The following is a 27,138-nucleotide window of genomic DNA, read 5'->3' as shown; positions in this document are numbered from 1 at the left end:
TGAGGATGAAAAAGAAGGAATTTCATAGAGGAAAGTCGAAATAAGTGTAAAAGAAATGAATGATCTCAGCATCCAGCCTGGCAGTACTGTAGTGTTTACATTAGTTTCACCTTTGACACTTCCAAAAGTTAGGAGAAAGACCCAAGTAGACCTAATAGCTTAAATCCGAACGCTGTTCTGTCAAGGGTTGGTGGTGGCAGGGTGGATCCATGGCTGCTTCTGTCTTTGTAGATCACTGCCAGATACGGAACCCTTTGCAGTAAACGATTTGGCCTTTTGGTCCTGGTTCCTGAGAGCAGGACCACACCTGAGGCCAAAGAGTGGTGGGCAGACCTGATAACAGGGATCACCTGGGGGGGCGATGCTAACTAAGCTTCAGGAAGCACAAGGTGAGGCCAATAAAGGCCTTTGAAGATGGAGACTCACTAGAGCTTCTAGGATGGAGAGAGTACACACATTCTGGGGGGGGGGGGGGGAGGGGTAAGCACGTCCCCTGGGGTGTAACCAGACAGGTCCAGGTCTGCTCGGTGCTATAAAGATACAAAGCAGGTGAAAGTGAAAGAAGAAGCTTTATTTACTTGGCCAAATAAAGGAGTACACCGCTGCTGGTGTAGCCAAGGTGGCTCCCTGAATAATTGCTCAGGAGGTTTATATGGGTAAAGTAAATTGGGTATGGGAGTCTTCAGAAACGCCTTAAGACGAGGTCAGCTTGCGGTTGGCTTGGCAGAAAAAGGCGTTCCCCCTGGGGGCAGTCTGGTCTTCTGTGCCTGCTCAGTCTGAAAGGGGTGCCATAAAGATGGCGTTTTGCCCACTTTAGGGGCATCGAAAGGGGGGTGTTTTTCCCGGCCTCTGATATCTGTAAGTCATCTGAAGGACATTGATTACTAGTATTGTGCACATCTGGTTCTTTCCAATTTTAGTTGGTCCTAGACCCCAGTCTTTGTTTTTCTCAACTGAGCTGGAAACAGGGAACATACCTAATAAGGGGATAGTTTAAAAACAGGGTGTTCTTTATCGCTTAAGATGGCGGGCACAACTCCTTGCCTATCCAAGATGGTGGGTGTGCTGTCAATCTCAGGGGGACATGGAAGCTTTGTGCTGAAAACCCCTTCCAGCCATCTTTCTTCCAGTTTGTGTCCTTTTTAGTTCTGTGTTAAAGATAACCCTTTCCCTGCAGTTTGTGAATTGCTTTTAACCCATTATTGGACCTAAGAAACACAAGGGACCTGGCCCTGGGTAAATGGTGAGGAGAGAAGAAGGATTGGATCGGTACTGGATGACCTGGCCCTGGATAAATAGGGCTAAGAGAGGGAAGGGACCCGTGCCCAATGATCTATCCCTGGATGGCTGGGATTGAGAGAGTAATGACTGCACTGGCGGCTGGAGTCTGAACTGACCAGGGGAGGGGTGAGAAAAAGCGCAGTCACTGAGGACGGCCAGGAAGAAAAATAATCGAGGGGAAAGTGGAATAAAAACAAAATTTAAATAGTATAGGAGTACAATGGTGTCTTTTGTCGTTCTGTGTAGTTTTATTAGGGGCAAGGGCGGTGGCAGGGCCGGAAAGACATTGGGGAGCACAAGGAGTGTGTTAACCATTTCCTAGCGGGAAGTAATGGTGCCAGTCTCTCAGCCTACAGCCTCCAAAGCCAGAGTGAACCCTGGTGGTCCTGAGACCAGCCGGGGACGCAAGGGTTGGGTCCGAGGATGGCACACCAGGAGGCTGAGCTTTCACCTGTGTCACTGCCGGCTGTGGGACCTTTGCAAGGGGGCGTGGGCTCTAGCGAGTGTACAGGACAGGGTTGGGGAAGAGGAGTTGTGGGGACTGCTGCGCGAAGCTGGGGAGCTGGGGCTGGAGACGCCGCAGATCTTAACGGGCAGGGATGGAGTGAGCCGGCCAGGAGAGGCACCTAGGTCCGCTGCCTCTGCACTGCGGCTGGAGCCGGTGGCTGGGGCAGCAGCGGTGCGGTGGCAGGGTAGGCGGTGTGTACAGTCCCCGGTCGGAGGCAGGACGCGCGCCCCCAGCAGGCGCCTTTGAGGAGCGCGCAGGTTCTGAATGAGAAGCGGCCTGATTCGTGGCACGAGGCCGCGCCCCACTTCCTTGTCTCCCCCCTTTCCGACGCCCTGCGTCCTCCTAATGGAAGGGTGGTAAAGGGAGTATCTCTCGCCAGCACATACTTTCTTTGAGGGGCTACACGGGGAGCCGAGGGCTGCACACAGTGGGGTCCACGCTGTGGGACGTCGCAGGAAGAGGGCAACCTCAAGTCTCGCACCCTCCGCTCCCTCTGTCCAGGTCTCTTTTGGAACAGCTCACTGGGAAAACTGTTGCTTGTAAGTTTTGTCTGCTTAGTTAGACAACTAAGTTCACAATATTTTCTCCCCTCTTTGGTGGTGGTGGGGGTTGAGGGGATGTTGGTGGAATGTGGAGAGAGCAGGGAGATTTGCCTTGGATGCAAACAGTAAATATTTTAAATAAATATGTTCATAGTAAAGTTTTATCCTTCTCAACTGTCACCTCTTACTCTCTTCAACAACTATAACTTGAAGCTGAGCACAGTGAAAGAGGAAGTCCATGCTGACCACAAAATTGGAGGTCTCTCATTGAGCAGACCTAGTTAATGAAATCTATTCAGCTGAAACCGGGGCTTTATTTCCCTTTGGACCCCTCCCTGATGAGAATTTGCATTTTCGCCCCAGACCTACTGAATCAGAAAATGCAGGTTCTGATTCAGTAAATCTGGGGTGGATTTATGAGAATGCAGATTCTCAGCAGCAGGTCCAGGGAGGCGGGTAATAAACAGTTCAAAGACCTGGCGGAAACAAAGAAGTGGCAGGATATCATTAGAAAAACTTAAAAATAGTTCTCTGTTCCTTGCATGCATTTAAAGATAAAGTTGGTTTTATATGAAAGAAAGCTAAAATTGGTGCCAATTGTGTTAACCAACAAAATCCACTGGCACTGTACACATATTGAACAATTCTGTGAAAATCAGCCTAATGTAAAATACTAGGAAGGAGACTTTTTAGCAGGGGAAGAGGAGATAAAGATTTCTGGAATAGAAAACAAGTTTAATGCCAAACCTGTAAGCTAAGCTACTTCAATACAATTTTAGTTACATATATGATGGAGCAGGAGTCTGAAGGTTTTTGTTGGAGCTCTGCTTATTGATTAGGTGGCATCAAACAAGCCATTTAACAGTTTGAGGCTAGTTTCCTCAACCTTAAAATTAAAAGATAATCAGTGGTTTGGATAGTGGGAATAAGGTATACAGCTGTTTTTCAAACTCTGCATGCCTCATCAGCTTCCCCAGCCCCAACAGCTTTAGATGACCAGGTTGGGGGCTGTGGGGTGAGGGAAATAGGGTATATTTCCCGGGTGATTCCGATCATGGTCTCTTACTCATTGCTTCCCCATTAGGAAATCCTTGAATCCCATTGGACTGGCATATGGGTAAGTTAACATCTAACTCTATAAACTACTGAGTACTTTTTTTTGTTTTTTATGCAAAAAATTTTCCTTCGGTCATTTTTTTCTCCTGAAGAACCAAAATAGTAAAATACAGATTATAAAGTAGGGTGAGATGGTGAATGCTTTAACTTTGAATTTTATTATTAAAGGTTATCCAGTTTTTCTTCTTGCCATGAGTATGGCACAACACATGTTAAATTCACTATAGCAGGCCTAGCATTTTAAGAACAAATTTCAAAATCTTATAGGCTATGGGGGAATGAGTTTATTAGCCAATTAAGTCTTTAATTTCTAACTTGTTTCATTTGTCTGAGGCTGCCTGGGTGAGTCTTCTGCTTAAAGTGGGCAAACTCAACCTAAGCAGGTTTCTCGGACTGACAGCATGCCCTGTCTCTGACAGCATGCCCTGTCTCTGACAGCAGCTGAATTGCACCAAGGGCTGAATCCTCATTTCACTGGAATCTACCTGGAATTATTAATATCTGAGGTGAATATCATTTTGTCAAGTACTTAAGCTATTATTGGTAGATCATGCTTAGAAATTTTTATTTGTCTTGATTGTTATAATGTATATATTATATACATTATATGAAAGTATTAGATTTATTCTCTTGAGTGAGATAATGGATATACCTGAATCCATGGGATTCTGAGCAACAAAAAGCATGCGTATCCCTTTTTGTGGCTGTTATTAATCATTTGATACTAAAATCTAACTTAACAGTTAATTCCTTGGTGAGGATTAGTTTGTGTTTGCTTAGGTTGGATGAATACTCGTTGCCATCGAGTCAGTTCTGACTCATAGCAACCCTATAGAACAGAGAACTGCCCCATAGAGTTCCCAAGGAGCAGGTGGTGGATTCGAACTGACAACCTTTTGGTTAGCAGCCAAGCTCTTAACCACTGCGCTGGTTGGATGGATAACCAAAACCAAACCAAACCTGTTGCCATTGAGCGGATTCTGACTCATAGCGATCCTTTAGGACAGAATAGAACTGCCCCATAGAGTTGGTTGGATGGATACAAAACCAAAAACCAAACCCAGTGCCGTCGAGCTGATTCCAACTCATTGTGACCCTATAGGACAGAGTAGAACTGCCTCATAGAGTTTCCAAGGAGCACCTGGCAGATTCGAACTGCTGACCCTTTGCTTAGCAGCCGTAGCACTTAACCACTATGCCACCAGGGTTTCTGGTTGGATGGATAGTCTATGCAAATTCAATTCTTTAACATATTCCTCAGGTATTTCCAAGGTTATAGGTTGGGGAAAATTCTTCCATTTCTATTTAAATCTCTAAAATAATCACAACAGGATGATAAAATGGCAGAGTTTCAACAAAGGAATGAAAGAAAACAGTTAGTACTCAGCATATTCCACAGTGAGGTGTGCCTGGAAAGGAACTAGAGAAAATCTAGTTCTCAACTCTTATGTTATTGGAAACATGTTAGGGGTTAGTTTGATGAGGATGTTGAGGAGGCCTGATAAGAAAGTTTCTTTGGACCAAATAAGTGCTTCCACATGTTTTCCATTGAGAAAGAGACAACCAATGTTTCATTTATAAAGGAAGGAAGTGAAAGAAGGAGTCACTCCCAGTTGGAATCAAGTAAAGGAACTTCAGAGTGCCCAATTATTGTGTAACAACCCAGTGGCACCTGAACTCAAGGTAGACGCATCTCCAAGAGACCAAAGAAAGTCTCCAGAACCAGTGATCATGACTTATGGATTATTGGGAACCTTACTTATGGGACTACCAGCCCATAGCAGTGGCTGGACCAGTTTAGTGCTCTGCAACCGCTTAGCAGGGGTCACAAACTTATATACCATTCCAGCTGTGACCAAGGCTCATTGTTTTTCTCCTACGTCCTTGGTCAGCCAGCGTTCCTAGGGACTTCACGTCCAGGCCCAGGTGTTTTTTTTTTTTTTTTAATTGTGCTTTAAGTGAAAGTTTACACATCAAGTCAGTCTCTCATAGAAAACCTTGTATACACCTTGCTATATACTCCTAGTTGTTTTCCCCCTGATGAGACAGCACAGTCCTTCTCTCCGCCCTGTGTTTCTGCCAGCTTCTGTACCCCTCAGCCTTCACCTTTCCTCTCCAAACAGGAGCTGCCCAAATAGTCTGATGTGTCTACTTGATCGAAGAAGTGCATTCCTCACCAGTATGATTTTCTGTCTTGTAGTCCAGTCCAATCCCTGTCTGAAGAGTTGGCTTCAAGAATGGTCTGGGTACCATGACCACTGGGATCCTTCTGGTCTCAGTCAGACCATTAAGTCTGGTCTTTTTACTAGAATTTGGTGTCTGCATCCCACTGCTCTCCTGCCCCTTCAGGGATTCTGTGTTGTGTTCTCTGTCATGGCAGCAATTGGTTGTAGCTGGGCACTGTCTAGTTCTTCTGGTCTCAGGCTGATGTAGTCTTTGATTTATGTGGCCCATTCTGACACTTGGGCTCATGCTTACCTTGTGTCTTTGGTGTTTGTCATTCTTCTTTGCTCCAGGTGGGCTGAGACCAATTGTTGCATCTTAGCCGCTTGCTAGTGTTTAAGACCCCAGATGCCATTCTCCAAAATGGGATGCAGAATATTTTCTTAATAGTTTTTATTATGGCAATTGACCTAGATGTCCCCTGAAACCATGGTTCCCAAACCCTCGCCCCTACTACTCTGGCCTTCGAAGCATTTGGTTTATTCAGGAAACTTCTTTGCTTTTGGTATAGTCCAGTGTGCTGACCTCTCCTGTATTGTGTGTTGTCCATCATGTCACCTAAATTAGTTCGTATCTACTATCTAATTAGTGAATCCTCCTCCCCCTCCTTCTCTCCCTACCCCGTCTCATAACCATCAAAGAATATTTTCTTCTCTGTTTAGACTATTTCTTGAGTTCTTATAATAGTGGTCTCATACAGTATTTGTCCTTTGGCAACTGACTAATTTCACTCAACATAATGCCTTCCAGATTCCTGCATCTTATGAAATGTTTCACAGATTTATCATTGTTCTTTATCAATGTGTAGTATTCCATTGTGTGAATATACCATAATTTATTTATCCATTCATCCGTTGATGGGGACTTTGGTTGCTTCCAACTTTTTCCTATTGTAAACAGTGCTGCAGGGAACATGGGTATGCATATATCTGTTTGTGTGATGCAGGTCCAGATGTTTTTCTTCTTGTTGCTAAGGCATTCCTTGGCCTTGGCCACTGGCCCAGTCATGCCACCCCTGGCCTTGTACCTTAGCCGGAGTCCATCCTGAGCTCATCCCCAGAATGCTTCAGAGAAGAGCAAAGCTGACTCCATTAGGAGGGAACACATATAGCTGAGTAGCATTACCTTATATTCCACCCCTGCATACCCTCCTAATGTCCCTTACAGTCTTACCGCCTCCCTCTTCCATGATAGCTCTCGGACTTGGTATGCAGAGGAGCATTGCAAAAGTAGACCACATATGCAGTATAACCCACAACACAGAAAAAGACATAGTAATAAGAGTCCCAGTATCACCCAGGAGCCTGTCCGCTAAGTGGATAGGAGGGACTGCAGCCAGCTGGAGATGGGGTCAGTGGTGTCAGGTTCCATAGCAGTGATGTGTTGCTGCAAGTCCTGGAGAGCCAAAGATGCATTTTTAGAGCCATTAGGGATATATACAAGATTCAGTTTTTACCATGGCGCAGGTGGTGCCCTGGGCGATAGTCAGTATGTCAAGAGCCATCCTATTCTGAAGGACAACCTTCTGTATTTGTTGAGTCTCCCCATTCAGAAGGGTGATAGCCCACCTGGTGTCATTATATGCAGCCTTGGTGTCTGGCTAGCGCCTCTACCTGCCACTCCACATCTGTAGTGGCAGCCTGGGGCGAGAACAGGGCTAAGGGATAAAACCATCATGATGTGCACCAGTGTCTGTGCCAGGCTGTTACAGTTTGCTAGTTGCTGGGAACACTAGGGAGGGTGGTATATATAAATATTAGCAGCTATGTATGACCGTCCCCAGGTGCAGCACCCCAACCAGTCATAGGGCAGGTATGGCCGCCCATGCGAGCCGCATGTCCAAAGCCACCCCTTGGGCAATGGGTATGTGCCTGTTCATAGGCTTTGCTTTTGCTTCCCAAACCCAACTATTGGCAAGAGCTAGCAGGGTTCTAGCACACAGTTGTCAGGGGTCCAACCCATCACCCTGAGGGGTTGAGAAGTATTAGTCCTGTTCCTAAGCTCCGAACAAAGGGGAACTTGGCCCTTTTTAAGGACTTGCTTCCACTTGCAGTAGGGCATTGTACACTGCCCATGACTGTTTCTCCAGCATGCTGTACTTCTCTTCCACTCCTTGCCACAACTGGGACTAAAATCCCAGTGGCACTCTCTTGTTGCTTTGCCATTGCCATAGGACCCACCTGTACCCCTTGGGTAACAGGCTACGTCCAGTTGGCACGGCTGACCCTGCATTAACGCTCCTAAAGCCTGTATTTGTTTTACAGCGAACTTTGCCTGCTGGTTTACAGCGAACTTTGCCTGCTGGAACGTTTCCTCTTCCTTTGTCTTTCAGTCCCACACTGCTCTTTTCTTTACACTCTTTGTGTCTCTGTCCTTCCTCTCTTATGGGCTCTCTCTTCTTCTCACACCCTCACTTTCTAGAACTCTCCCCAGTCTCACCTTTTGTCTCTTTCTCTCCAATCTTTGTCTCTTCTAATCTCTCTCTCTCTCAGTCTCTTCCACTTTAGCCCCCTCCGCCCCCGTATCACTTTCTCACCCAATCTTTTTGCCTCTCTCTCCCTCAGTCTCACTTCCTTTTTCACTAACCTATATAGGGGCCGTAGGGGCTGTACCAAATGGGGTATGAAGGGGTGCTAATACCCCAGGAGCCTGACAAATGCCTTCAGTTGCTTCACAATTTCTGGGCAAGGGTAGGGTTGGATCTTATCTATCACTGATGTTCACTGCCCATCCCCGCGACTGGAGGTGCATGACTACCTCAGCAACTGCAGTCTGCAAAGAAGCAAACGAGTCAGAGGTCAGCATGACATCATCAGTATAGTGGAATACACCCACCCTGGCAGGGAGAGTCCACTGCTTAAGGTCAGCAGCAACCATGCCATGGCATATGGTGGGCCTGTGGTACCCTTCTGGGAGCACTGTGGAGGTCCACTGTCTCGCCTCCCAACTGAAGGCAAACTGGTCCTGGCTGTCTGGGTGTAGAGGGATGCTAAAGAAAGTGTTAGCCAAGTTAAGCACAAAATGATAGGTGCCCAGTGCCTCCCCCATTTGTTCCATCATCTGCGCGATGTCGGGTGCAGCTGCGGACAAAGGGGAGTCACCTTATTCAATTCCTGGTAGCCTACCATCATTCTCAGGAGCCGTCTGGCTTGCTCACTGGCCAGACAGGACTATTGAAGGGGTTCTCGGCCTGTCTCAGAATCCCCACTCGGTGCAGCTTGTGCATGGTCTCAGTGATTTTTTGGTGCCTTGCAGGGAGGCAGTTCTGCTTAAGGGCTACGAATCGAGCTGGGGAGGGCAACCACATAGGGGACCATTTAGCAGTACCTTGTACTACTACAGTTTTTACGGCTCTCACTCACAGGTGGAACTAGCCTGAGGAGGTCTGCAACTCCAGCCCTACCAGGATATCTGTGCCCAGAATGTACCCTGGTACTGGGGCTACGTATGCATACCTGGGGCCTTTGGGGGTAGGCTTCCAATCTCCACCACTAGTTTGATTTGGCACACCCTGATGGCCCTGCCTCCACGTCCATCAATGGCTTAGTGGCCCTTTAAGCCTGTTCAGGTTACCGCAAATAAGAGTGCATTCTGCTCTGGTGTCCACCAAAACCAAAACATGTTGCTTGTTAGTGGGGGTCCAGTGTATGATCATTTCAGCGTATGGCCTCCAGTCCCCCATCACCAGGTGGAGGGCTTCCTGCACCCAGGGGGCACCTTGGCCATACCCCTAGTTGAGGGGCCAGGGAGGCTCCCACCCCTTGGCAGGGGTGGGGGGCTGTAGGCTTGGCCTCCTCTCTTCCTCTCTGGTCACTGCCTTTGTGGAGCGCAGATCTTTTGTGGAACAATTGTGTACCAAAGAAACACATTTTATAGAACAGACAGTTTGATCAAACATATGGCACAAATAAGAAATGCCCTTGCAGAGAACTGCTGCATTGAGACCCCAGACTGCTTGCCTGAGATGCATGGTCCAGGCTGGGGTTGTCTTGTCCCCTCCTATCAGCCCTTTAAACTTGTCCATTGAAGTGCTCAACTGCCTCTATGACTTGGGGTGATAACGAATGTGAAGAGTTCATTCAAGATCCAGTGGAAGCCTCTGTATAGGATAAAAAGCCCCGATATGATTTACCTGCTGAGAACACCCTGGCCTGTTGGCTCAGGAATCTGTCCCTGAACAGGTTTTAGCCTTGGCCAGGGTCTTGTAGGCAGGTCAGCTTCCCTGTGCTGTCTGGCTTTTTCTGATGATAGTGGCAATCCATGCGTGTAGGCCCAGTCTAAGGTGGTATGTGAATCTGCATGGACCGTCCTCTCTTAAATCCAGGAGGTGGTCGGTTGCACATCTGTTTGCTCTGGAGCAGACAGTGTTTCAGCCTCTGCAGTCAACTGGTAAGACCAGTCTGCTTGTTGGTTGTTTTCTACTGTCAGCATAGGGGCTTTTCTGATGACTGTTCACACAAGTAACAAAAGCTTATCAGGAGCAGAACTGATTTTGGTTTTTTTTGTCCAGATGTCTCATCCATAGGGACCTTCTTTATATTTCAGTCTGAGGGTTGTCAGTGGCCAGACTGAATGGCCAGGCTATTAGCTATAGCCCACGTCACAGTTTCTGTGTGCCTCTAAAAATGGCCCTGTTATTGTTTTTAGGTGCCGTTGAGTTGTTACTGACTCATAGTGACCCTATGCACGACAGAATGAAACACTGCCCGGTTCTGAGCCATCCTTAAAATCATTGTTAATGCTTGAGCCCATTCTTGCAGCCACTGTGTCTGTCCACCTCACTGAGTGTCTTCCTCTTTTCTGCTGACCCTGTACTCTACAAAGCATGATGTCCTTCTCCAGAGACTGATCCCTCCTGACAACATGTCCGAAGTATGTAAGACACAGTCTCACCATCCTTGCTTCTAAGGAGAATTCTGGTTGTACTTCCTCCAAGACAGATTTGTTCATTCTTTTGGCAGTCCATGGTATATTCAATATTCTTCGCCAACACAATTCAAAGGTATCCATTCTTCTTTGGTCTTCCTTATTCATTGTCCAGCTTTCACATGCATGTGAGGTGATTGAAAATACCATGGCTAGTGTCAGGCACACCTTAGTCTTCAAGGTGACATCTTTGCTTTTCAGCACTTTAAAGAGGTCCTTTGCAGGAGATTTGCCTGGTGCAATGCGTCTTTTGATTTCTTGACTGCTGCTTCCATGGCTGTTGATTGTGGATCCAAGTAAAATGAAATCCTTGATAACTTCAGTCTTTTCTCCTTTTATCATGATGTTCCTTATTGGTCCAGTTGTGAGGATTTTTGTTTTCTTTATGTTGAGGTGTAATCCATACTAAAGGCTGTGGTCTTTGATCTTCGTTAATAAGTGCTTCGAGTCCTCTTCGCTTTCAGCAGGCAAGGTTGTGTCATCTGCATAATGCAGGTTGTTAATGAGTCTTCTCCAATCCTGATGCCCGTTCTTCTTCATATAGTCCAGCTTCTCATATTGTTTGCTCAACATACAGACTGAATAGGATACAACCCTGACGCACACCTTTCCTGACTTTAAAACACTCAGTATCCCCTTGTTCTGTCTAAACAACTCCCTCTTGACCTATGTACAGGTTCTTCATGAGCACAATTAAGGGTTCTGGAATTCCCATTTTTCACAATGTTATCCATAATTTGTTATGATTCACACAGTCAAATGCCTTTGCATAGTCAGTAAAACACAGGTAAACATCTTTCTGGTATTCTCTGCTTTCAGCCAGGAGCCATTTGACATTAGCAATGATATCTCTGGTTCCACGTCCTTTTCTGAATCCAGCCTGAATTTCTGGCAGTTCCCTGTTAATATACTCCTACAGCCGCTTTTGAATGATCTTCAGCAAGGTTTTTGCTTGCGTGTGATATTAATGATATTGTTCCATAATTTCCACATTCTATTGGATCATCTTTCTTGGGAATAGGCATAAATATGGATCTCTTCCAGTCGTTGGTCAGGAAGCTGTCTTCCGTATTTCTTGGCATAGATGAGTAAGCACTTCCGTTGTGGTATATCCGTTTGTTGAAACATCTCATTTGATATTCCATCAATTCCTGGAGCCTTGTTTTTCTCCAATGCCTTCAATGCAGCTTGGACTTCTTCCTTAAGTATCATCAGTTCCTGATTAGATGCTACCTCTTGAGATGGTTGAAAGTCGACTAATTCTTTTTGGCGTAATGACTCTGTGTATTCCTTCCATCTTCTTTTGATGCTTCCTGCGTTGTTTAATATTTTCCCCATAGAATCCTTCACTACTGCAGCTCTTCAGTTCTTTCAGCTGAGCGTGTTCTTCCCTTTCGGTTTTCTATCTCCAGCTCTTTGCACATGTAATTATAATACTTTGTCCTCTTGAGCTGCCCTTTGAAATCGTCTGTTCAGTTCTTTTGCTTCATCATTTCTTCCTTTTCCTTTAGCTGCTCGACATTTGAGACCAAGTTTCAGAGTCTCCTCTGATATCCATCTTGGTCTTTTCTTTCTTGACTTTTCAATGACCTCTTGCTTTGTTCATATATGATATCCTTCCACAACTTATCTGGTCTTCGGTCATTATTGTTCAACATGTCAAATCTGTTCTTGAGATGGTCTCTAAATTCAGGTGGCATATACGCGAGGTCGTATTTTGGTTCTTGAGGACTTGCTCTGATTTTCTTCAGTTTCAGCTTGAACTTGAATATAAGCAATTGATGGTCTGTTCCACAGTTGGCCTCTGGCCTTATTTTGACTGACGATATTGAGCTTTTCCATCGTCTCTTTCCACAGATGTAGTTGATTTGATTCCTGTGTTTTCCATCTGGCCAGGCCATGTATATGGTTGCCATTTATGTTGGTGAAAAAAGGTATTTGAAATGAAGAAGTCATTGGTCCTGTGAAATTCTATCATTTGATCCCTGGCATTTTTTTTCTATTACCAAGGCCATATTTTCCAACTACCAACCCTTTTTTTTTGGTTCCAACTTTTGCATTCCAATCACCGGTAATTATCAACGCATTCTGTCTGATTGCATGTTCAATAAATTTCAGATTGTGGAAGCTGATAAAAATCTTAAGTTTCTTCATCCTTGGTCTTAGTGGTTGGTGTGTAGACTTGAATAATAGTTGTATTAACTAGTCTTCCTTGTAGGTGTGTGGATATTATCCTATCACTGACAGCATTGTACTTCAGGATAGATCTTAAAATGTTCTTTTTGACAATGAATACAACACCATTCCTCTTCAAGTTGTCATTCCTGGCATAGTAGACCATATGATTGATTCAAAATGACCAATACCAGTTCATTTCAGCTCACTAATGCCTAAGCTACTGATGTTTATGGATTCCATTTCATTTTTGATGATTTCCAATTTTCCTAGAAAATTTCCTACATTCCATGTTCCAGTTATTCTAGGATGTTCGCAGCTGTTTCTTCTCATTTTGAATCATGCCACATCAGCAAATGAAGGTCCTGACAGCTTTACACCATCCATATCATTAAGGTCCACACTACTCTGAAGAAGCAGCTCTTCCCCAGTTGTCTTTGGAGTACCTTCCAACCTAGGGGCTCATTTTTTGGCACTGTATCAGGTAGCGTTCTGCTGCTATTCATAAGGTTTTCACTGGCTAATTCTTTTCAGAAGTAGCTGCCGGGTCCTTCTTCCTAGCCTGTCTTAGTCCAGATGCTCAGCTGAAACCTGTCGACCATGGGTGGCCCTGCTGGTGTCTGAATACTGGTGACATGGCTTCCAGCATCACAGCAACATGCAAGCCCCTTCAGTATGACAAACTGACAGACATGTGGGGGAAAAATGGCCGTAACTGCAGCAATTCCAATCAGGACTTGGAGGAAAATATCTACTGAGGTATGCATTAATACATCAACAGCATAAGTATATACAATAAGGGTTCGTAGGGGCCCCAAAAGGACTTACCCATAGTCAGGCTTGGGCAAGTGTCTCAATGATAGTGACCTCAGATCCCAAAGTTTACCTCATTGAACTTTAATTGTAACATAAGGCCTTTGGCTCTGCCTGGTGACAGAGACACCTAGGCTTAATTCTCGGTCTTAATTATTTCTGAAAGAAGATCTGGGAAAAGTTGGCAGAGCTGTCACTCATTAGTGGAGCCAAGCCTCCGCCATACCAAGTGCGAGCATGGGTCCAGCCCAGTTGCCTGGTAACCTGGAGATGGTCCAGCTATTTTAATTTTCCCATTACTGTTGCAGTTGCAACTATGTTGCTGATTGGTTATTTTGGCAGGGGCAGCTATCCAAGAATTCCAGAGAGGGCCTCTGAGGTCTCTTCAAGGTTGCTCACACAAGCTATATTGAAGGACTTTTTGCTTCCTTTTTTTTTTTTTTTTTTTCCTTTTTTCCCTGCTGTTTTAACTCTTGCTTTGTACTGGATGTTATAGGCTCTTCTCCTGCCAGGGACCTGCTTAGCTCCTCCAGCTATCTACAGTCCCATTCTCTACCAGCTGAGCTAGCTGGGCTTCACTGGCCAACCTGGGATTTCCCCCACAGAAAATCATACAGGTCAGGCTTCCCCACAAAGCGGTCTCTGGCCAACCCAAGGTTTCCTCCACAGATGCCTCTTGCTCCTGCAGACAAGACACTGATATTTCAGTGGACGAGGAATGTGCTGCATGCAAATCCTCCAGTTGCAGCTCTGCTTCCAGCTGCCTAATTAGGACCGTAGTGGCTATCTTCACATTGGGCACCCCCTCAGTGCTGCCAGGAGGAGCCATCCCACACTAGCTGCCTCAGTGTGGCAATCCTGCTTTTGCGTTGAGGCCTCCTGCTGACACAGCATATGTTCAATGTCCTTAGGCATTTTTGGGGCATCCCCATATTCATGCAGTGGGCTCCACTTATCCAAGATAGCTGCGACCTCCCCCCTACATGGAGGGCAGAGGCCATCTGAACCTGTCCATGGAGGACAGGGTCCATCCCCAAGCCCCACATGAAAGACAGGGGCCATCTGACCCCACCCACCTGACATGGTGGACAGGGGCCGTCCTGGGATTCCTTCTGTCAAGGTCCCTCTCCCCACCACATGTCCAGTGCTCACAGTTTCCTCGATCTCCTAGCTGGCTCTCTAGTTGGTGTGTAACAGTGCAGTGGCACCTGAACCCAAGGTTGGCCGTGTCTCCAAGAGACTGAAGAAAGACTCCAAAACCAGCAGTGATGACATATGGTTTATTGAGAAGCTTATTTACAGACTGTTGGCCCAGGGTGGTGGCTGGACCAGTTTAGTGCTCTGCAACTGCCTAGCAGGGGACACAGCTTGTATACTGTTCCAGCTGGGACCAAGGCTTATTGTTTTTTTCCCACGTTCTTGGGCAGCCAGCATTCCCAGGGACTTCACATCCAGGCCCAGATGTTTTTCTTCTTGTTGCTAAGGCGTTCCTTGGCCTTGGCCACTGGCCCAGTCACACCACTCCCGGCCTCGTACCTTAGCCTGAGTCCATCCCGAGTTCATCCCCAGCATGCTTCAGAGAAGAGCAAAGCTGGCTGCATTAGGAGGCGTGCATATAGCTGAATAGCATTACCCTACAACAATGACAGGGCCAAGTCTGTGTTCCTTGTTGTTTTGGCAATTAATGTTTATGTGCGCCTGAAAAGTCTAAAGATGAGAGCCTGAAACACCCCTGACTGACCAGAGAGGTAGAGTGCTCCATTGCAAATGAGCTGCACTGACATGTACAGCAGGGTAGGTTGTATAAGTTCCTCCTGTTGATGCTTTGGAGGAAGCTAGCCTGAAGCAATTTTGCAAGGTTTTCCACCCAAGAGGGACAAAGGGACTTCTGGAAGCCGAGGGGTTGAGGGAAGCAAGTGGAAGCCACCAGCTGAAAGAGACAACATCCATGTCATAGGAAGTACAGAGTTCCCAGTAGATAATACTTTTGAAGAATTACAAATATGTTCCTCCCCCAACCCCCAAACCAGGAGTCCCTTTTCCCGCTAGATCTGAGCTGTACTGAGCTAGTCTAATAAATCAGAGAGAAGAAAGCACCTTATTCTCACTACTACAGGCTTCTCATCCTGGGAAAAGGATATTTTACTTTTGTATGATATGTGATTTTGATCATTAAGTAGACATTTAAATTAATGAAATGAAACTACTCTTCTGACTAAAAGAGGACATGAAAGCTATGAATATTTCCTGAGGTTTTATCTAGGAACTAGGAAGAAACTAACCCAGAGAAGATGGATGAAAGAATAGTGGGAGAAGGAGAACTTTCCTTATAGACACTAACAAGTCTTAACTCTTTTAATAAAATCATTATACTCTAATAATTCCTTTGGCTTGGCTGTGAGACCTTTACCAGTGTGATTAACTTTCCAAAGATTTAGTTTTTATGTCGGTAAATAAACATTTTCAATTAGTATTTATTAAATATTTTTCACTCTAATTTTTACTGATATTTAATAATACTCATCTCAAATCATATTGTGAAAATCAAGTTGTTATTAGTACAGTGCTTGACACAATGGAAGCAAATGCTACCAGCTATTCTTGATACTATTGAGTTTTACACAAATGTCATAGCACGTGGTTCAGTATTGGACTCAGTTAGGTGCATATTAAAACCAGCTTCCATTGAATCAGTCTGACTCATGGTGATTCCATGTGTTTTCTGTTAAGTTGAATTATCGCAACTGCTTGGCTGAGGCAATAGATACAGATTTCTAGGACTGGGTTAGAAGTTCAGGCAGTCCCCGGGTTACGAACAAGATCCATTCCCAAGTGTGCCTTTAAGTTGAATTTGTAGTTAAGTTGGACCAGGTGCATCTTATTTAGCCTTAGTTTAGTGCAAGAAAAGTCTTGAAGCCTTTTCAGTTATTTAGAAGCTGCACATGCAGGAAGTGAAGGTGATTTTGATGAATTTGTTGCTGTAGGGGCTGGTTCAAGGAGTCCTGGTGTTGCAGTGGTTAAACTGCTTGGCTGTAAACCGAAATGTTAGTGGTTCGAGCCACTCCCTGGGAGAAAAGTGTGGCAGTCTGCTTCCATAAAGATTTAGAACCTTAGCAACGCCTTGCTAAGGCGTGCCTTGGCCACTAGCCCAGTCACACCACTCCCGGCCTTGTACCTTAGCCTGAGTCCATCCCAAGTTCATCCCCAGCATGCTTCAGAGAAGAGCAAAGCTGGCTCCATTAGGAGGGGTGCATATAGCTGAATAGCATTACCCTATAATGATCATAGGGCCAAGTATGTGTTCCTTGATGTTTTGGCAGTTCTATGGGGCAGTTCTACTCTGTCCTGTAGGGTTGCTATGAGTCAGAATCGACTCGATGGCAGTAAGTTTGTTTTTTGTTTTTTTGTGGTTTAGGGATTTGTTCAATCATTTCAAAGTGAGGGTAAATTTACATAACATTAAAGGGCAAGTACGGCTTGTCCATAAGTTGGACGTTTGTAACCAGGCAACTTACTGTAGTAACTGAAAGAATAAACATGTCTGATTTTTCTGTTGATCCTAGCTGTGAAGAAGGAAGCTTTCCTAACAAGTCTTTTCCCAGACTCCTTCAGTAGTAAAAATGATAAAACAGCTTCTTAAAGATATAACTAAATGTGTAGTTGTGAAAGTCGGGACAGAAACTAGGACTCTATTGGCCATTTTATAAAATGGTTTGGGGGAAGAAGAAAAACAGGAGATTCTGATGTTCAAAATGGAGTCAAATTGTTGAAGGCAGAGCTAATACTTCTAGGTCAGATTATATAGATGTCCATTTGCCAGTGAACTGTTTTCAGATAACTGAAACATCAAAGGCACATGTGGCTGTGGAGAAGATGTAAATATTTGGGAATAATCAGAACCACTACTTTGGCTTTAAACACCAGGAAAGTTCATGTTCAACTGATGACCATCTAAGAGTTAGATTGACTTGGATTAGAGAAAACTAGGTTAGTATTTAGGACTGTATTCAGTTATAATCTTTTTCAGTTATTTTTATGAATTGCCTAGGTGAGTCTTGTCATGACTTACAAGACAAATGATTGTGTTAACACTTGTGTTACTGAAATCAGTATATTTTGGAATAAAGCAGTGTATAGAATAGGCACTGCATTTTCTTTAAAAGGGCTTGTACGTTTGTATAAGACAAATTTCACAAGTAGCCATCCATTCAAACTCCTTTAATTAAATCTCCTTTTCTCCAGTCACCATAATTTAAGGTAAACTACCTTTTTCTTTGAGTATAAATGATGCCCTCTAATTTAACCAACTATGTGATGGACTTGACGTGGAACTAGCTAAGTAACAATGAAAACTGCTATCAGAGACAAATGTAAAATGTATTTGATAGTTTCACAGGGATTTTCTTCTGTTTGATATATGGTGATGTTAAAATCACTGGGAGTATTTGAAGGAAGACTTGGGTCATTAAGTGAAAGGTAGGTGGTGGTTCATCCATGTCAGTTCTTGAAATTGGTTGTAAAATGCACCATGAAATGAACTTCTCCCATTTGTTATTATGTCTCTAGATATCTTTGATATTAAGCATTAGACTACCAGATTGAAATTGTTGGACTTAAGCATTTAATTAGGTGACACAGAATCAGATATGTGGTTAAATATAGGAGTCTGTGACACTTGTAAATAAACAGTTACATTGTGGCTTATGTGGTCATAATATATTTAAGGCATGATCAGAACAGTTATCATCTAGTAACAGTTCAAGAATCCACAGTTATATTTGGTCCTTTTAAAATTACATTCTCATTAACTTTTAGTCTTTATGTTGGTTTGTTGGTTTATTACAAAACAAGGACAATGTTCTTGCTAGCATAAATCAGTTAAATTGACGTGATAGTACCTTTAATCACGTACACTAATTTAATATTTTCCCATGTTGGGAGGATATTGCAGTCTTGATTTTAAAAACAGACAAAAAAACCCTAGCCTATTAGCGATGAGGAATGTGAGCTCTGAAGCCAGATAGACTGCATTCAAACCTTGGCTCCACCTTACCCTAGCCATGTGATCTTGGGCGTGTTAGTTATCCTTGCTGAGGCTGTTTCTTTATTTGTAAAGTGATATAGTATCTGTACCTTCTTCAAAGGGTTGTTGTGGTGATTGAATAACTTAATATATATAAAGGACTTAGAATATTGCTTGACACAGGTATTATCAGCAAATCTTAACTACTAGCTAAGTTTTACATATTTTTTCTGTCCTGTACCAGGTTTTATACATTCTCTTCTGTTAAATTTTCATCTTCTTGACTTCCTTTAGTTTCCTACGGATAAGAATCTAACTTCTCTAGGCTGGAAGTGTGTTTGTCTTAGTTATTTAGTGCTGCCATAACAGAAATACCACAAGTAGATGGCTTTAATGAACATAAATTAATTTTCTCATAGTTAAAACAAAAAACCAAACCCGTTGCCGTCAAGCTAATTCCAACTCATAGCTACCCTGTAGGACAGAGTAGAACTACCCATAGGGTTTCCAGGTTGCGACTGGTGAATTTGAACTGCCGACCTTTTGGTTAGCAGATTGAGCTCTTAACCACCGTGCCACTAGAAACATGAATTCAGGGTGCCAGCTCTAGGGTAAGGCTTTATATCTCTGCTGACTCTGGAAGAAGTTCCTTGTCTCTTCTAAGCTGCTGCTCCTGGGCAGTCTTCATGTGGCTAGGCATCTCTCTTCCCCTGTCTGTGCTCTCCTCACTTGTTTAATCTCCTTTATATCCCAAAAGAGGTTGACTCAAGACATACCCTACACTAATCCTGCCTTATAACATAATAAAGACAAACCATTCCCAAAAGGGATTATGATCACAGGCATACCAAAAAAAACTTGTTGCTATAGAGTTGATTCCAACTCATAGTGATCCTATAGAGGTTAGGATTTACAACACATATTTTTGGGGATATAATTCAGTCCATAACATCCTACCCTTTGCTTCCCCAAATTCATGTCCTCATCAGTGCAAAACACATTCACCCCATTACATCATCCCAAAAGTCTTAAATCAACTCCGGGGCCCAAATCTCCTGTTCTGAATCATCTAAATCAAATATGGGTGAGACTTTAGGCATATTCCATCCTGGGAAAAAATTCTTCATCTGTGAATGTGTGAAATGCAGAATACAAGTTATCTGCCTCCACAGTACAACGGTGGAACAGGCACAAGATAGACATTTCCATTACAAATGAGAGAAATTGAAGGGAAAGAAGTGATAGTAGGCACCAAGCAAGTCAAAAACCCAGTAGAACAAATTACGTTAGCTCTCAAGTCTTCAAAATAATCCTCTGTTCTCTGAGGACATCTGGGCAATGGCCTTTCCCTCCAGACTCTGGGTGTTGGCCATATTCTCTGGCTTCTGGGTGGAGGCCACTCAGCCCTGGGCTTCAGCTCTACCTTCCAGGCCCTCTGGAATTGCAACTCTGCTCACTTGGCTTTAGGCAGCCTCATTTTTCTAGTCCATCTGAGTGGCGACAGTACTCCCTTGGCCCTGACAGGCCCTGGTCTTCTGTTCCTTGGACATGGCAGCCCTGATCCCTCAGTTTTAGGCAGCGACCCCATCCCCCTGGCACTTGGGAACAGTAGTCCCACACTCCTGAGCCAAGTTGGTGAAGATCTGACTCTTTGAAAACTAGGAGGCCATCGCCCCACACTTTGAAACACAGCAGATGTGCTTCCACCCTATGAAATTGAGGCCGCCTGCATCCTGTGCTCCTTCCAACAGTCCCACTGAATTCTAAGCTGCTCCAGAGATGGTCCTTTCTTTTCTTGGAGGACAACAGATGTAGCTCCTTTGACCTGTTGCTTGTGTGGAGTTCAAGAGGCAGACAGCGTTCTTTCATTTATCTTTTTCTGTCCCATTTAGTCTAAGCTGATGGGTTTTCCGATGTGGTACTTAGTTAGAGCCATCAGTCACAGGCTTAATCTCTTTAACAAAAGATTGTGTAGACACGTTCTTGGTGAAAAGTCTAGGACACATGTCCTTAGCTTCCACTACAGAATTTTCCAGATCTTGCTTAGAAATCTCATTAACCAGATATCCAAGTTGATCACTTACAAGTTCTACCTTCCACCAAACATTTGGACATAATTCAGACAAGTTCTTTGCCACTGCATAAAAAGCGTCGCTCTTCCTCCCTTGTCCAATCAGTTCATTATTTTCTTTTAAAGTCTCACCAGAAGTGCATTTAAATGTCCACATTTCTAGCAACATTCTATTGCTCATGCCATATGTATTCTTTAAGATACTTTCTCTATAGCTCTCCTCACTTCCTTCTGAACCCTCACCAGATTTGCCTTTGACATCCATAATTCTACCACCAGTCTCTTCAAGGCAATCTGCTTTTACTGTTAAAAACCAAACTCACTGCCGTCAATTCCAACTCATAGCAACCCTATAGGACAGAGTAGAAGGGCCCTAGAGGGTTTCCAAGGAGAGGCTGGTAGATTCAAACTGCCAGCCTTTTGGTTAGCAGCCAAGCTCTTCAGGACTCTGTAGGCCTTTACTACTAAACTCTTCCGGCCTCTACCCATTACGCAATTCTAAAACACTTCTACATTTTAGGTATCTGTTAGAGCAGCACCCCACTCTTCTCATACCAAATTATGCCTTAGTTATCTAGTGCTGCTATGGCAGAAATACCACAAGTGGATGACTCCAACAGTCAAACTTATTTTCTCACAGTTTAGGAAGCTAGACATCTGATTTAGGGTGCTAGCTCTAGGGGAAGACTTTCTCTCTCTGTTGGCTCTAGAGGAATGTCCTTGTCTCTTCAGCTTCTACTTCCTGGTTTCTTGGAGATCTCCATGTGTCTTGGCATGTATCTTACCCCATCTCTGCTAGTTTGTGTTTAGCCTGTCTTACCTCAAAAGAAATTGACTCAAAGTACACTTTATGTTAATCCGGTCTTTAATGTAGTAAAGACAGCCCAGTCCCAAATGGGATTGTAACCACAGGTGTAGAGGTTAGGATCGGCAGTAGCTTTTGGTTTGGTATTTTTTCAGGACACAGTTCAATCTATAACAGTGTTCCTGTGGGCATATTTACATATTTAGTATAGGTGCATATGTGTATTTACATGTATATATTTTATGTAATAAAAATTCTGTTTTGAGGGAAGATGTATCTGAAGCATTTGCAGGATTCTCTTTATCCTAACAGCCATCATTTTGTTAGAGGCAATTGTGTACTGTTCTAAATACACAACTACATAAAATGTTTACAAGCCTTAATCGGTGACTGACATAGATCACCTATCATTGTGTATTAGATCACTTGTTCCAAAGTGTCTTTGAAGAGTCCTTTAATGATGACAAAGCTGCACATGATACTTGAAAAGTTTTTCTTTTTAAATAATCAAAAAAAAAAAAAAATAAAGGGCACTAAAAATTCAATGTGGGAAGCTTCAGGGTAGTGAAGATTGACTGAAGTTTGGGTTAGAGCCCTGCCTCTGATACTTACTAGCTGTGTAACCTTACACAAATTATTTAACCTGGGTTCCTTCTTTTAAATTATACATTTCTTAAAATTCATTTAAATGCATTCATATGATTCATGTTTCTCATGGTTTATACAATGCTTAAAACAGGCTGGCACAGAGTAAACACTAGAAATGTGATCGCTGCTATTACTGTTCTGTAACTCGTATTAACAACTGTCTTAAAAATGTTTGACTTTGTTTTACAGTGGAAGCTGTTATGGATTGAATTGTGTACCCCCAAAATGCGTTCTAAATCTTAACTCCTGTGGCAATGTGCTTGGCTGCCTGCCATAATGTCGGCGGTTCAAACGCACCAGTCTTCTCTGTGAGAGAAAGATGCCGCAGTATGCTTGTATAAAGAATAAAGTCCTTGCCATCAAGCCAATTCTAACTCATAGAGTCCCTATAGGACAGTAGAACTGTCCCATAGGGTTTCTTTAGGGAAGCAGGTGGCCACATCTGGTGAGTTCGAACCAGTGACCTTTTGGTTAGCAGCTGAATGTTTAATCACTGCACTACCAGGGCTCTATTTTCCGTGAAGATTACAGCCTTGGAAACCCTATGGGGGAGTTCTTTTGTGTCCTATAGGATCACTATGAGTTGGAAACAATGGGTTTGGTTTGGTTTTTATATCTGTGGTCATATGGTTTCATTTGGAAATGATTTTCTTTGCTATGTTAATGTGACAGTATTAGTGTAGAATGTCTCTTAAGTCTATCTCTTTTGAGATATAAAAGATTAAACAAGCAAATGAGAAGTAGAGGTAGGAGAAGAGAGATGCCAAGCCACATGAAAATCGCCTAGGTGTGGAAACTCAAAGAGAGGAGGCTCTTCCTCCAGAGTCCACAGAGAGAGGAAGCCTTTCCCAAGAGCTGGCATCCTGAATTCAGACTTCTAGCCTCCTAAACTGTGAGAAAATAAATTACTATTTATTAAAACCACTCTTTGTGGTATTTCTGTTATAGCAGCCCTGGATAACTAAGGCAGAAGCTAACAAAAAAATTCATCATTTTTTCTCCCCAGTGAAGAAATCTCCAAGAATATATAATTGGTAGTAGACCAGTATGGAAACCCTGGTGGCATAGTGGTTAAGGACTATGGCTGCTAGCCAAGAGATCAGCAGTTCGAATCCGCCAGGCGCTCCTTGGAAACTCTATGGTGCAGTTCTACTCTGTACTATAGGGTCACTATGAGTCGGAATCGACTCGACGGCAGTGGGGTTTAGACCAGTATAGCATCTATATATATGAATGACAGTAATTTCAATTCTCAGTGAAAGTAGCATGTGTAAGACAGCTATTCTTCATTTCAATTTGAAAATAACAAAAATTGTTTTCTTAGTGTCAGAGGTCAAAATTAGACAAATGTCAATACAAAATTGGACTATCTCACACCTGAAATACCTTTTGGTAGCTTGAGTAAAAACCTCAATATTAAGTGTCTATTACATTTACTTTTCAATTTTAGTACAGAATAATCTTATTTAATGAGCATAAAAGTCAGGAATAGTTTTCAGTTTTGCTTTGGTTGTGAAAACTCAACCTGAGAAGGATCACTTCCAGATTTACATAACCACATCTTGTCCTTCTAAGATTTAAAAGAGAAAGGACTGCCATTTCTAAATACAGGTAGAGCAACATGTGAGTTCCCCAATGTCAGTTTTCACAAAGGAGAGACTTTTGAGGAGCACTTAATATGGGAAAAGCCATGTGGCTAATTGAAAGACATGCGTCCTTAAAACCAGCCTCAGCAAAGCAACTCAAAAATGAAACCCTAACCCAGAAAGTTTTATGTCTTAGAAGACTGACACAATAGCAGAAGTTTAATTTTCCAAATATATGAGTGTATGTTTTATTAGTTTTTCAGAACATTAGATAATAGACAACACAAATTGAAGGGAAATGTGTTTGTGAGCTGAAATTAAAAAATTCTAAATGAGCAATTATTAAGGCTTTCATTCCTGTGACTGGGGACAGCTGCAGAGTTAGAGGCCCATGTCAGTTACTCAGCATTTATGGAATATCTAGTGTGTGCACTAAGTTCTAGATAATACTATAACATATACAGAAATACATCAATCACAAGCAAATTTTCTTCTTAAGCATAAATTATTTTAAGTTGCATAGGGACTTTTTGGAACAAGGTAGAAGATAGTGTAAAATCAAGCATTTACTACAGTAGGCATCACTGTTGGAAAAGGCAACTTATTTATGGTCCTTACAACTGTGACACATAATTTATGATTATGAAAAGCCTTTGAATTTAACTATAAATCATTAAAATGTTAATTAAAAGATTTTGTAAAATAATTACACTCTTGAGGGTATAAAACAGAAACATTTTATAAGGCATCATCTTGCTAAAGCAGCTATATTTAAAGATGTTTCCAAAATTGCAGGTATCTAGGGAGTTATAAAGACAGCTATGATATGTGCATTTCAAACCACATTCTGCCAGGAAGCTTGAGACATGGACAGGGAGGGGTGTTTTTCACTCTTTCTCAATGGTGTGAGCTGGTAGGAAATAGAAAAAACTAGTAATAAAAATGCCCAAGTTGTCTTTTTTCTCCTCTTACCAGCTTTATCCAGTGGGCTATGGAAGGGTAAGGAGCAGGAACCAGAAATGAGTAACTCTTCTGTCTGCTGGCAGATAGTGTCTGCAACTGGGAACTGTATAGGAAAGAGAAAGGGGACATAAAGGTTGCTATCATGCAATATCATGCAGAGGAAAAAAATGTGAAATTAAAATTGAGTTTAAATACAGATGAGAATGTTTACAACATATTTATAAAAGAAAAAAATTGTCCTAAGATTATATCATGTAAGAAAATTCATTTAGGTTTCTGTGCTTGAAATTCTGACCATACAGAAAAAAAGTGTGGTCACTATTTTAAGGGCAGAGAAACATTGTCATTCTTTGGACAGACTCTTACACTTTGCTAATCGCAAACAATGGCTTTTTTTAAACTATCGTTTTAAGCCAAGGATTTAGCAAAGAGGTTATACTAACAGGTCTCAACTTATATTAGCCCCCTCTGTATCCCCTGCTTGCTAATTAGATACCACCCCTGTCAGATCTTTACCCCATTGCTTTTAGAAAGTGCTATTGGTTATATCTGCCCTTTGACTTTTTTTTTAATTAGTAATTCTGTTTGGAACGTGTTCTACTTTCTATTCTCTGGCTATTTTAAACATCCTAAAAGATCAGGTTAAGTTCTGCATCCTCAATAATGTCCTTTAAATTTTTTTCCGCTACAGCCCTCACCACATTTCATTACTTATTAAATAATTATGAATAATATTTTATAATTGTAAATCATGCAAATGTGAATTCAAAGTCCAACTAAGATGCAAACTCCCTTAGGCATGGATGCCATATTCTTTCTTCTGTATTCTGATCAGTGTAAATAATAGTGATAAAAACAAAGTTGGTAATGAAGAGATACGAGGGTCAATCAATGGGAAATTTGTATTACAACATTGTATAGGAAACTTGTATTATAACATAGTATATCATAAAAAAAATCATACTTGCAGAAATAAGTTATTTTGTTGTTAATCAAATGTAATGGTTCTCTACTGGTATGGTATAGGACATTGAGTTCTCAAGCCCTTCATAGATGTGTCTCAAATTTTGATCAATGTGTAGTTTTTAAAAAATAGTTCAAAATGATTCTGGCCATCAACTAGAAAGCTTAATTTAGTTGACCATAAGTTTGAGAGTAAATAACAATTTGCTGCTCATTTAAAAAATGTGTAAATACAATGCATATATCATACAAACCAGTCTTTAATTTAGTCCATGTTTATGCTACTATTTGATATTTTTTCCTTTAGTAGACTAAGTTGGAATTATTTACTACAAATTAGCCATGTTTATATTTTGAACTTGTTCGTATGGTGGTTATTGAATGAAAAAAAATCTTTATCTTTTTTACTATAGGTGAAAATAAAATTCTGAAGCTTGACAACAGATGAGTCTCTTAAATTATATAATCTTATATGTAAAAAAAAAAAATTTTTTTATGTGTAATTACAACTAACGAAATTTTTGTGCCAGTCTAGATTTTGCAAAGTTTTGTGATGCTATGAAAGAAATAGCTATATTACTCAGATACAGCAGAAGGTGCTAATTCAGCACTTCCTATTTAGATATTGAAAATATCTGATAGTTAAGGGCGTATAGTCCAGAAATTCAGAATAGCATTTGTTTATCTGTGTGCTAATGATATGAAAATTCCATGTCTGGGACCTCACTTTGGAAACCCCTTTTAATGTCTTGTAACAGAAACAACTGGGAAACATATTTTCTCTTCAAGTATTCAGAAATAATGCAAAGATCCCTCTGTTATCTCTTTATATTAAATATAACTCACCCCTGGAGTGGCATAATTTCCAGAACCCTCAATATCATTTCCTGTTTTCAGCTGAATTCTCCCTAGTTGATGAGACTCTTCTAAATATGCGGCAAGTTATCTAAAACAAAAACTTACCAGGCCAACAGAAAAAAAAAAAAAAACAGCAACCCAAGACAACTATTTGTGACATGTAAGTAAAATGCTTAACATTTAATTAACTTTTAAATATTTTACCTATGAGAAGAGTGGATTGTGGGATTTAAAATAAGAAAAAGGGTATGACTTCGTGAGCTATTTGACTCCTAAAGAGTTCTCTCCTGTGAAATAACAGAAGAAATCAGTTTAGAAATCATTATATGCATATAAACAACTTTTTAGATTTGTATACTATGTTTTCCTTAGATTGCTAAGCTAACTGTGAAAGCATGACCTACTTTCCTCAACTTCTGCCTCATAAGTGGGTATTTATTTATATATTATGCACTGCTATTTTCTCCCTGAGTCACTTTTACAAAAAGCACTTCCAAAATTGACTCATTAAAAACAGACAGTTCTGCGAATCTTAATCAGAGCTTCATAGTTTGTATTCATCTGGTTTACAACTCTGAATTGCCAGTACTTGTTGAATTATTTATATAAAAATGAATGCATTTTAACTTTTCTTTAA

The 27,138-nt window shown here is 42.2% G+C and overlaps 1 long non-coding RNA gene across 1 annotated transcript; it reads left to right on the top strand.

The window, feature by feature from the left end:
• Positions 1-448: 448 nt before the first annotated feature.
• Positions 449-26,744, top strand: LOC126081931 (uncharacterized). The gene is made up of 3 exons (XR_007518475.1): positions 449-2,328; positions 3,416-3,448; positions 26,541-26,744. It is a non-coding gene; the product is annotated as an uncharacterized LOC126081931 (long non-coding RNA).
• The last annotated feature ends 394 nt before the right edge of the window (positions 26,745-27,138 follow it).

This window comes from Elephas maximus, chromosome 8 (genome assembly GCF_024166365.1).
Source record: "Elephas maximus indicus isolate mEleMax1 chromosome 8, mEleMax1 primary haplotype, whole genome shotgun sequence".
NCBI lineage: Eukaryota > Metazoa > Chordata > Mammalia > Proboscidea > Elephantidae > Elephas > Elephas maximus.
The sequence above is the reverse complement of the archived record's forward strand: the minus strand, read 5'-3'. Positions and strand labels throughout refer to the sequence as shown.